Source organism: Trachypithecus francoisi, unplaced genomic scaffold (genome assembly GCF_009764315.1).
Source record: "Trachypithecus francoisi isolate TF-2019V2 unplaced genomic scaffold, Tfra_2.0 Lachesis_group20, whole genome shotgun sequence".
NCBI lineage: Eukaryota > Metazoa > Chordata > Mammalia > Primates > Cercopithecidae > Trachypithecus > Trachypithecus francoisi.
Genome location: NW_022681466.1, coordinates 42,772,268 through 42,782,358, shown reverse-complemented (window position 1 = coordinate 42,782,358; position 10,091 = coordinate 42,772,268). Strand labels below are relative to the sequence as shown.

Below are 10,091 nucleotides of genomic sequence, written 5' to 3'. Positions count from 1 at the left end.
GTAAATGGTCTATACAGGCCAAGTAAAAGGCTGAAAATGACCAAGCTGAAAAAAATCAAGACCATTATATGATGACTACAAAAATTAAGCTTCAGATACAAAGGCATAGGTAGGCTAAAAGTGAAAAGATGGAGAAAAATAAGATAGACCTTGTGAAAATGATAAGACAGTTGGAAAGGTTATACTGACATTGGCCAAACTGACTTTAATACAAGGAATGTTACCAGAGATAAAAAGCGGCATTTCACAATGATAAAAGAGTCTACTCATGAACAAAATATAACGATCCTAAATGTGTAAACGCCTAAAAACAGTTTGAAAATACATGAAGCAAAAATTGAAGCAACTGATGGGTGAAAAAAAAAAACCCACAATTAGATTAGATTTCAACACTCATTTACTGATAGGATAAGTAGGCAAACACTAAATTATAAGACAAGATTTTCAGCCTCTGTGTTACTGACATTTTTGGCCAGATAATTTAAGTTTTATGTATGTATGTATGTATTTATTTATTTGAGATGGCGTCTCACTCTGTCGCCCAGGCTGGTGTGCAGTGGCGCGATCTCGGCTCACTGCGACCTCTGCCTCCTGGGTTCAAGTGATTTTTCTGCCTCAGCCTCCTGAGTAGCTGGGACTATAGGTGCGCCACCATGCCTGGCTAATTTTTGTATTTTTAGTAGAGACGGGGTTTCGCCATGTTGACCAGGCTGTTCTTGAATTCCTGACCTCAGGGGATCCGCCCACCTCAGCCTCCCAAAGTGCTGGGATTACAGGCATGAGCCACCGTGCCTGACAAGTTTTTAATTTTATTTGTACTTGTCCCAGCTCAGTCTTCGTTGTGGGGGGCTGTCTTGTGCATCGTGGAATGTTTAGCAGCAGGCCAGGTGTGGTGGCTCACGCCTGTAATCCTAGCACTTTGCGAGGCCAAGGAGAGGGAATCGCTTGAGTCCAGGAGTTTGAGACCAGCCTAGGCAACACGGTGAAACCTCGTCTCTACAAAAATAAAGAAATAAACAAACAAACGTATATATGCATGTTTAGCAGTATCCCTGGTCTTTATCTGTATGAGTTACCTAGGGCTGCCATATCAAAGTACTGCAAACTGGGTGATCAAAACAACAGAAATTTATTCTTTCACAGTTTTTGGGCTAGAAGTCTGAGATAAAAGTGTTGGCAGGACCACGCTGTCTCCGAATCCTCTAGAGAAGGGTCCTTCCGTGCGTCTTCCAGCTTCTGGGAGCCCCAGGTATCCTTGGCTTGTGCAGACTAACTCCAATCTCTACCTCTGTCCTCAAATGACTGTTTTCTCCTCAGGTGTCTCTGTGTCCAAATTTCCCGCTTCTTATAAGAACACCAATCAAATTAGATTAGGGCCCATCCTATGAACTCACCTTGATTATATCTATAAAGACCCTGTTTCCAAATAAGGTCACTTTCACAGGTGATGGGGGTTAGGGTTGCAACTTTTTTTTTTTTGACACAGAGTTTCACTCTGTCACCCAGGCTTGAGTGCAGTGGCACGATCATGGCTCACTGCAGCCTCCAACTCCTGGGTTCAAGCCATCCTCCTGCCTCAGCCTCCTGAGTAGCTGGGACTACAGGCACAAATCACTGTGGCTGACTAACTTTTTAAAATTTTTTGTAGAGATCGGGGTCTTGCTTGTTGCCCAGGCTGGTCTTGAAATCCTAGCCTCAAGCAATTCTCCTGCCTCGGCTTCCCAAAGTGCTGAGATTACAAGCATGAGCCACCATGCCTGGCCGGCTTCAGCATTTCCTTTTGGAGGACACAACCCATAACACCACCTAATAGGTGTCAGTGGCATCCCTCCTAGTTGTGAAAACCAAAAGTGTCTCCAGATATTGCCAAATGTCCCCTGGATGGCAAAATCGCCAGGCTCCATTGAGATTCGAATAACACTATCAACTACCTTGATCTCCTTTACACGTACAAAACATTATACCCAACAACAAAATAATACACATTCTGGAAACACTTATTCTATTTTATGGAATGAAGTGTTGCCCAATTAAAAAAAAAAAAGAAAGAGAAGAAAAAGAGGGTGGCGCAGTGGCTCACACCTGTAATCCCAGCACTTTGGAAGGCAGAGGTGGAAGGATTGTCTGAGACTGGGAGTTCAAGACCAGCATGACCAGCATAATGAGACTCTATCTCTAAAATAAAATTTAAAAACTTAGCCGGGCATGGTAGTGCACGCCTGTAGTCCCAGCTATTCAGGAGGCTGAGGCCCAGGGATCTCTCGAGTCCAGGAGGTTAAGGCTGCAGTGAGCCATGATTGCACCACTGCACTCCACTCCAGCCTGGGTGACAGAGTGAGACCCTCTCTCAAAAATAAAATAAAAACAAATAAATAAATCTTTAAAAATATAGGCCAGGTGCAGTGGCTCATGCCTATAATCCCAGCACTTGGGGAGTCCAAGGTGGGTGGATCACTTGAGGTCAGGAGTTCAAGACCAGCTTGGCCAACATGGTAAAATCCTGTCTTTACTAAAAATACAAAAAAAAAAAAAAATTAGCTGGGCGTGGTGGTGCGTGCCTGTAATAATCCCAACTACTTAGGAGGCTGAGGCATGAGAATTGCTTGAACCCAGGAGGCAGAAGTTGCAGTGAGCTGAGATTGCTTCATTGCACTCCAGCCTGGGCAATGGAGTAAGACTCTGTCTTAAATAAATAAATATATTCGAAATGAAAATTTCTTTTCAAGTGCAAGATAGACCACATGCTGGGCAATAAAATAAGTCTCAATATGATAGCCAGCCTCTAAGATGGCTCCCCCAAATCCCTAACCCCTGGTAGTCATGCCCTGGTGTAGTCCTTGCCCACGTGGTACCAGAGTTGGTCTAAGTGACCAACAGAATGTGGGAAGTGATGATGCCCCTTCCAAGATGGATTATAAAAGACATCACAGATCATGTTCCCCCCATCCTCCCCATCTCGCAGGAGCACTTACTCTGCGGGACACCGGCCAACTGCCATGTCACAAGTGGTGTGAAGGCGAGGCCCGCAGGGTGAGGGATGGGGGCCTCTTACCAACAGCATCTGAATGAGGCTGGAAGTAGATAATCTAGACAAGCCTACAGACCTGGGTGACATCCTGATTACCGCCTCATAAGAGACCCTAAGCCAGAATCACAGCACTAAGGTGCTCCCCAATTTCTGACTCACAGAAGCTGTGAGATAATAAATGCCTGTTGTTTTAAACCACACCAGGCTCCAGGGTAATTAATTTGTTATGCAGTAATAAAGAAGTTGATACACAAAATAATTAAAAGGACTGAAATTGTACAGAGCATATTCTCTGACCACAACAGAATTAAACTAGATATTACTAAAACATTCTATTGATATTAGTAAAACATTAGAAACTAGAAAATTCTAATATCTATTGATATTAGTAAAACATTAGAACTAGAGGGCCGGGCGCGGTGGCTCAAGCCTGTAATCCCAGCACTTTGGGAGGCCGAGACGGGCGGATCACAAGGTCAGGAGATCGAGACCATCCTGGCTAACACGGTGAAACCCCGTCTCTACTAAAAACTACAAAAAACTAGCCGGGCGAGGTGGCAGCGCCTGTAGTACCCGGGAGGCTGAGGCAGGAGAACGGCATGAACCCAGGAGGCGGAGCTTGCAGTGAGCTGAGATCTGGCCACTGCACTCCAGCCTGGGTGACAGAGTGAGACTCTGTCTCAAAAAAAAAACAAAAACAAAACATTAGAACTAGAAAATTCTATTTTTAATTTCTGTTTATTTTTTGAGACCGAGTCTCACTCTGTTGACCAGGCTGGAGAGCAGTGGTGCGATCTCAGCTCACTGCAATCTCTACCTCCTGGGTTCAAGCAATTCTCTGCTTCAGCCTCCTGAGTAGTGGAATTACAGGCACGCGCCACCACACTCAGCTAATGTTTGTATTTTTAGTAGAGATGGGTTTCACCATCTTGGCCAGGCAGGTCTTGAACTCCTAACCTCCTGATTCACTTGCCTAGGCCTCTCAAAAGTGCTGGGATTACAGGCATGAACCACCACACCCAGGCTATTTTTTTTTTTTTTTTTTGAGACGGAGTCTCGCTGTCACCCAGGCTGGAGTGCAGTGGCCAGATCTCAGCTCACTGCAAGCTCTGCCTCCCAGGTTCACGCCATTCTCCTGCCTCAGCCTCCCGAGTAGCTGGGACTACAGGCGCCGCCACCTCGCCCGGCTAGTTTTTTGTATTTTTAGTAGAGACGGGGTTTCACCGTGTTAGCCAGGATGGTCTCGATCTCCTGACCTCGTGATCCGCCTGTCTCGGCCTCCCAAAGTGCTGGGATTACAGGCTTGAGCCACCGCGCCCGGCCGCCCAGGCTATTTTTGTTTGTTTGTTTGTTTGAGACAGAGTCTCGCTCTGTCACCCAGGCTGGAGTGCAGTGGCACGATCTGGGCTCACTGCAACCTCTGCCTCCTGGGTTCAAGCGATTCTTCTGTCTCAGCCTCCCGAGTAGCTGGGATTACAGGTGTCTGTCACCATGCCCTGCTAATTTTTTGTATTTTTAGTAGAGATGGGGTTTCACCATATTGGCCAGGCTCGTCTCAAACTCCTGACCTTGTGGTCCGCCCACCTCGGCCTCCCAAAGTGCTGGGATGACAGGCATGAGCCACCACGCCCAGTTGCTATTTGGAAATTAAACATAATTCTTCTAAATAACCCATGGGCCTTTTCTGCCTCAACTGCTTCCAGGGCACCTGAGAACAAGCTTGTGGTGAGGTGGGGCAAAAAATAGAAGCCAGTTCTCAAGTTCACCCTTGATTGTACCCACCCTAGAGAAGATGGAATCAATTTACAAAAATTTACAAAATTACAAAATTTTATTAAAATAATTTTAGTAAAATTAGATTTAAATTAATATAAATTGCATTTCTATATACCAGCAATAAACTCTTAGAAATTGAAATTTAAAAATAGTATCTCTCATCTCAGAAGCTTGACTAAAAAAAAAGAATAAAAATAGTGTCATTCATAATAGCATTATAAATGAAATCCTGAGGGATAAATTTCACAAAATACACGCAAGATTGTACAATGAAAACTATGACATTGCTGAGGGAAATGAGTAAGACTTAAAATAAATGAAGAAATAGACTGTATTCATGGGACGACTGAGTGTTGTTAAGATGTCAATTATTCCCAAATTGATCTACAGATTCAATACAATTTCAGGCAAAATTCCAACAGGTCTTTTGTAGAAATTGACAAGCGGATTCTAAAATGTTTCTGGAAATCCAAACAACCTAAAATAGCCAAAATAATTTTGAGAAAGGACAAAGTTAGAGATCTTGTATATCTGATTTTAAGACGTACTATAAAGCAATAGTAATTAAGGGTATAGTATTGGCATAAGGATAGATAGATAACAGTGCAAATGAAGATATTGTTTAGAAACAAACCAACTCATATATGGTCAATTTTTTTTTTGACAAACATGACAAGGTAATTTAAGTGAAAGGATATTCTCTTCAACAAATGGTGCTGGAACAAGTGAATATCCATACACAAACAAATGAACCTAACTCTTGTCTCACACTGGACACAAAAATTAACTTGAAAAAGATAATAGACCTGAATGAGAGGGCAAACACTATAAAACTTCTAGAAAAGCGGGTGCAGTGGCTCACGCCTGTAATCCCAGCACTTTGGGAGGCCGAGGTGGGCGTAACATGAGGTCAAGAGATTGAGACCATCCTGGCTAACATGGTGAAACCCTGTCTCTATCAAAAATACAAAAATTAGCTGGGCATGGTGGCATGCACCTGCAATCCCAGCTACTTGGGAGGCTGAGGCAGGAGAATCACTTGAACCCAGGAGACAGAGGTTGTAGTGAGCTAAGATCGCACCACTGCACTCCAGTCTGGTGACAGAGTGAGACTTTGTCTCAAAAATTAAATTAAATTAGGCCAGGCGCGGTGGCTCAAGCCTGTAATCCCAGCACTTTGGGAGGCCAAGACAGGCGGATCACGAGGTCAGGAGATCGAGACCATCCTGGCTAACACGGTGAAAACCCGTCTCTACTAAAAAATACAAAAAAACTAGCCAGGCGAGGTGGCGGGCGCCTGTAGTCCCAGCTACTCAGGAGGCTGAGGCAGGAGAACGGCGTGAACCCAGGAGGCAGAGCTTGTAGTGAGCTGACATCCAGCCACTGCACTCCAGACTGGGCGACAGAGCAAGACCCCATCTCAAAAAAAAAAAAAAATTAAATTAAATTAAATTAAACTTCTAGAAGAAACCATATAAAAGAAAAATCTGTATTAGGCCAAGATTTCTTAGATATGAAACCAGAAGCACTACCTATAAAAAAATTGATAAATTAGATTTTCATCAAAATTAAAAACTTCTCCTCCTTGAAAGACACTGTCAAGAAAATAAAAAAGCAGTCTGGGCACGGTGGCTCACGCCTGTAATCCCCACTTTGGGAGGCCGAGGCAGTTGGATCACTTGAGGTCAGGAGTTCAAGACCAGCCTGGCCAACATGGTGAAACCCCGTCTCTACTAAAAATACAAAAATTAGTCAGGCATGGTGGTCCGTGCCTGTAGTCCCAGCTACTAGGGAGTCCGAGGCAGGAGAATCGCTTGAACCCAGGTGGCAGAGGTTGCAGTGAGCCGAGATACTGCCACTATACTCCAGCCTGGGCGACAGAGCCAGAGTGTCTCAAAAAAAGAAAAGAAAAGAAAGAGGAAAGAAAGGAAAGGGAAGGGGAAAGGGAAAGGGAAAGGGAAAGGGAAAGTGAAAGGGAAAGGGGAAAGGGAAGGGAAGGGAAGGAAGGGAAGGAAAGGAAGGGAAGGAAAGGAAGCAGGCCGGGCGCGGTGGCTCATGCCTGTAATCCCAGCACTTTGGGAGGCCGAGGTGGGAGAATCATGAGGAAAGGGAAGGGAAGGGAAGGGAAGGAAGGGAAGGAAAGGAAGGGAAGGGAAGGGTAGGGGAGGGGAGGGAGCAGGCCGGGCGCGGTGGCTCATGCCTGTAATCCCAGCACTTTGGGAGGCCGAGGTGGGAGAATCATGAGGTCAGGAGTTCGAGACCAGCCTGGCCAATATGGTGAAACGCTGTTTCTACTAAAAATACAAAAATTCGCCGGACGTGATTGTGCACAGCTGTAATTCCAGCTACTCGGGAGGCTGAGGCAGGAGAATCGCTTGAATTTGGGAGGCGGAGGTTGCAGTGAGCCAAGATTGTGCCACTGCATTCCAGCCTGGGCGACAGAGTGACACTGTCTCAAAAAACAAAACAAGACAAAACAAAAAAAGTAATGGAGCAAAGCTGTTGCTCCACATCCTCATTGGCATTTGGTATTTGAGGCCTAATCTTAACACATCACAATCAAAGCCAACCGCCAACTTCCAAGTAAGTACATAATACACAAAATAGAGCTATGGACCAAGTAATTACAACACAACTAAGGTTGAATTAATAAATAAATATTTTATACCATATTTGTACTTGATAGTGAAAACATCTTCATTTCAACAATCTGTGGAACACTTATAAAAACTGATACTTTAGATCACAAAGAAAACTTTCATACACTGCCCAATGTAGAAACTGTACCATAATGTAATAAATGTTGAATAACAAAAGTTAAAACAGCAACAAACATAAATAATCTAGACGGTACTAAACACTTGTCAAAGTCATTATTGCTTTGGATTAAAGAGGATTTTTTTTGAGACGGAGTCTTGCTCTGTTGCTCAGGTTAGAGTGCAGTGGCGTGATCTCAGCTCACTGCAACCTCCGCCTCCCGGGTTCAAGCGATTCTCCTGCCTCAGCCTCCCGAGTAGCTGGGATTACAGGCGCCCACCACCTCGCCCGGCTAATTTTTGTATTTTTAGTGGAGATGGTGTTTCGCCATGTTAGCCAGGCTGTTCTTGAACTCCTGACCCCAGGTGATCCATCCGCCTCGGTCTCCCAGAGTGCTGGGATTACAGGCGTGAGTCATCGCTCCCGGCCAAAGAGGAATTGTTTGAATTTAAAGTCTATATAGAAAATAATGAAAATAAGAGCCCATTCAACTACACACTCATAAGGTGAAATGGTTTCACTATCACACACACACACACACACACACACACAAAACAATAAATTTTCTGTATTAAGAGGAAAAAAAGGAAAAGAATTTCCAAGGAAAACAGGAAGGCAATAAAGATAACCAGCGACTGTGACTGCTGGTGTACTGTGTCCCCACCCAGTTAAGCAAACTCTCATTCAGCCACCTATATTTCCAGTGAATGGGCTCAATCAACTCTGCGAAACTTTCCCAAAGTTTCTGTCCTTTCTGTCCTTTGGGATTCTACAGTAGGCTGTTCATAGCTCTATTTTAGTATTTATTAACGTTTTGCAGTCCCAGGAAGTTTTCCACATCACCCTGCCCTTTGAAAACCTTTGTTTACCACTTAGAACGTGCCAGGCAATTGGAATTAATTCACCTAATCCCCTTGCAACTTTTTTTTTTCCCTCCGCGGTGTGTGTGCGGGGCGGGGGTGGGGTGGGGCGCGGGGTATTCCCTAATCTCCAGAAATTGAAGCTCAGAAAGGTTAACTGAGCAAGGTCACAGAGCGAACGCAACACAAAGTCAGGATGTGATGCATTTCGGTCCACTTTCAATACACGCTCTTTCTACCACAACACGTTACTTTGCACTGGGGGGCAGTTTTCAACTTTACATTCTCAACTCGTATCCTAGCTTCTGGCACAGAACATATCATCCAAGTTAGGCATCACTTGTCCCCTGCTCTTGGTAAAGTTTTCTTTCGCGTACTGCAGAGAAATGCGCTCATTAGCAGGTGGCGATCGAGACGCTGAAACGCAAAGGACTTGAGACTGAGCGGCTCTCATCTCTATGGTTGGTATGTGACCCATCTATCCTCTGGAGGATTCAGCAAGGACTACCAATCACCAGACAACTTTACATGCACGTGCTCGCAAGTTGAACTTGCTATTGGTTAATGGCAGTAAAGCCCGCCCACCAGCTCTGGTCGGCTCCTTTAAGAGAAAGCCATCACCGTTCCCCAGTCTTTCACCGCCTGCAGATTCCGGGAGGTGAGGTTGTTTGCCAGGCGGGCCGTGTGGCTGGGTGGGTACCAGGGCTCGGGGCCCGGGAGCAGGGAGGCGGGGGAGGCCGGCCTGCTGTGATGACATTCCAATTAAAGCACGTGTTAGACTGCTGACGCGGGTGATGCGAACTGGAGTCTGAGCCGGCCGGAGCGAAGCAGGGAGGGGGCCGGCGGGCGGGCGAGCGCACACCCGCTCATCCATCGCTCTCCTTTTCTTGTAGCTCCCAGCCGAAGACGTCGGGTCTTACCGTCCTTGCTGCTTTGCCACCCCATTCCCCTCAATAAAGTGTTTTGAACCCAACCCTGGTGTCGGTGTGTGTCGTTGGCGACGCGCTGTCTTTGAGCCCCCGCCGAGCTTCCTCGTGGCGCCGGGGGTCAATCTGCAGCGCTAGAGCATGTGCTTGCGCATAACTGGGGCCGCTTGGCCCCCCGCGGGCGGCCCTTTTAACCGCGAGCGACAATAAGTAACCTGACTGTCCGGCTGCTAGGCTGGGCAATTTTCCAGGGGTTTTGCCACGACAGGCCTCAACCCGTAATACCAAGGCTGGAATGGCGTGTGAGGGGGCGGTGACTGACGGGGACACGCGGACTCTGCTGCGTAGTGAGTGCCCCTCTGTGCTCCCCTGCGCTCCCCAGCCCCGCCCTCCCCGAGTGCATCGCTCGCGCTGTGCCTTTGCCATGAGTTCGACCTAAGTCCCAAGCTGTCGTGTCTGCCATCAGACGTGCAGATTTAGTTGAAGGCAGCTTGGAATGGCGTCTGCAGGGCTGCTGTGTACTTGACATAAACGGATTCAGTGTGGAACTGCGTGAGTTAACTCCTGACTAAAGGGGTAATCGACCTCTTTACAACCAACCACCATGCAGGAGTATGTGTGACAAGCATGGGACTAAAGCTTCGGGCAGGTTAATCTGTCACTCCTAAACAGTTCAAAATTATAGGGCGGTTGTGAAGATGAATTAGATTTTATATATAGTTGGGGACAACATAGACACCTAGT

The 10,091-nt window shown here is 46.1% G+C and overlaps 1 long non-coding RNA gene and 2 other non-coding genes across 3 annotated transcripts; all 3 read left to right on the top strand.

Annotated features, from left to right (window-relative positions):
- The first annotated feature begins 8,872 nt into the window (after nucleotides 1-8,872).
- Nucleotides 8,873-9,394, top strand: LOC117067421. Its single transcript, XR_004430738.1, has 2 exons — nucleotides 8,873-9,079; nucleotides 9,315-9,394. It is a non-coding gene; the product is annotated as an uncharacterized LOC117067421 (long non-coding RNA).
- Nucleotides 9,166-9,235, top strand: LOC117068092. Its single transcript, XR_004430959.1, has one exon. It is a non-coding gene; the product is annotated as a small nucleolar RNA SNORD104 (small nucleolar RNA).
- Nucleotides 9,395-9,423: 29 nt separating the features above from the next.
- LOC117068109 lies at nucleotides 9,424-9,556 on the top strand. The gene has a single exon (XR_004430971.1). It is a non-coding gene; the product is annotated as a small nucleolar RNA SNORA76 (small nucleolar RNA).
- Nucleotides 9,557-10,091: the final 535 nt, after the last annotated feature.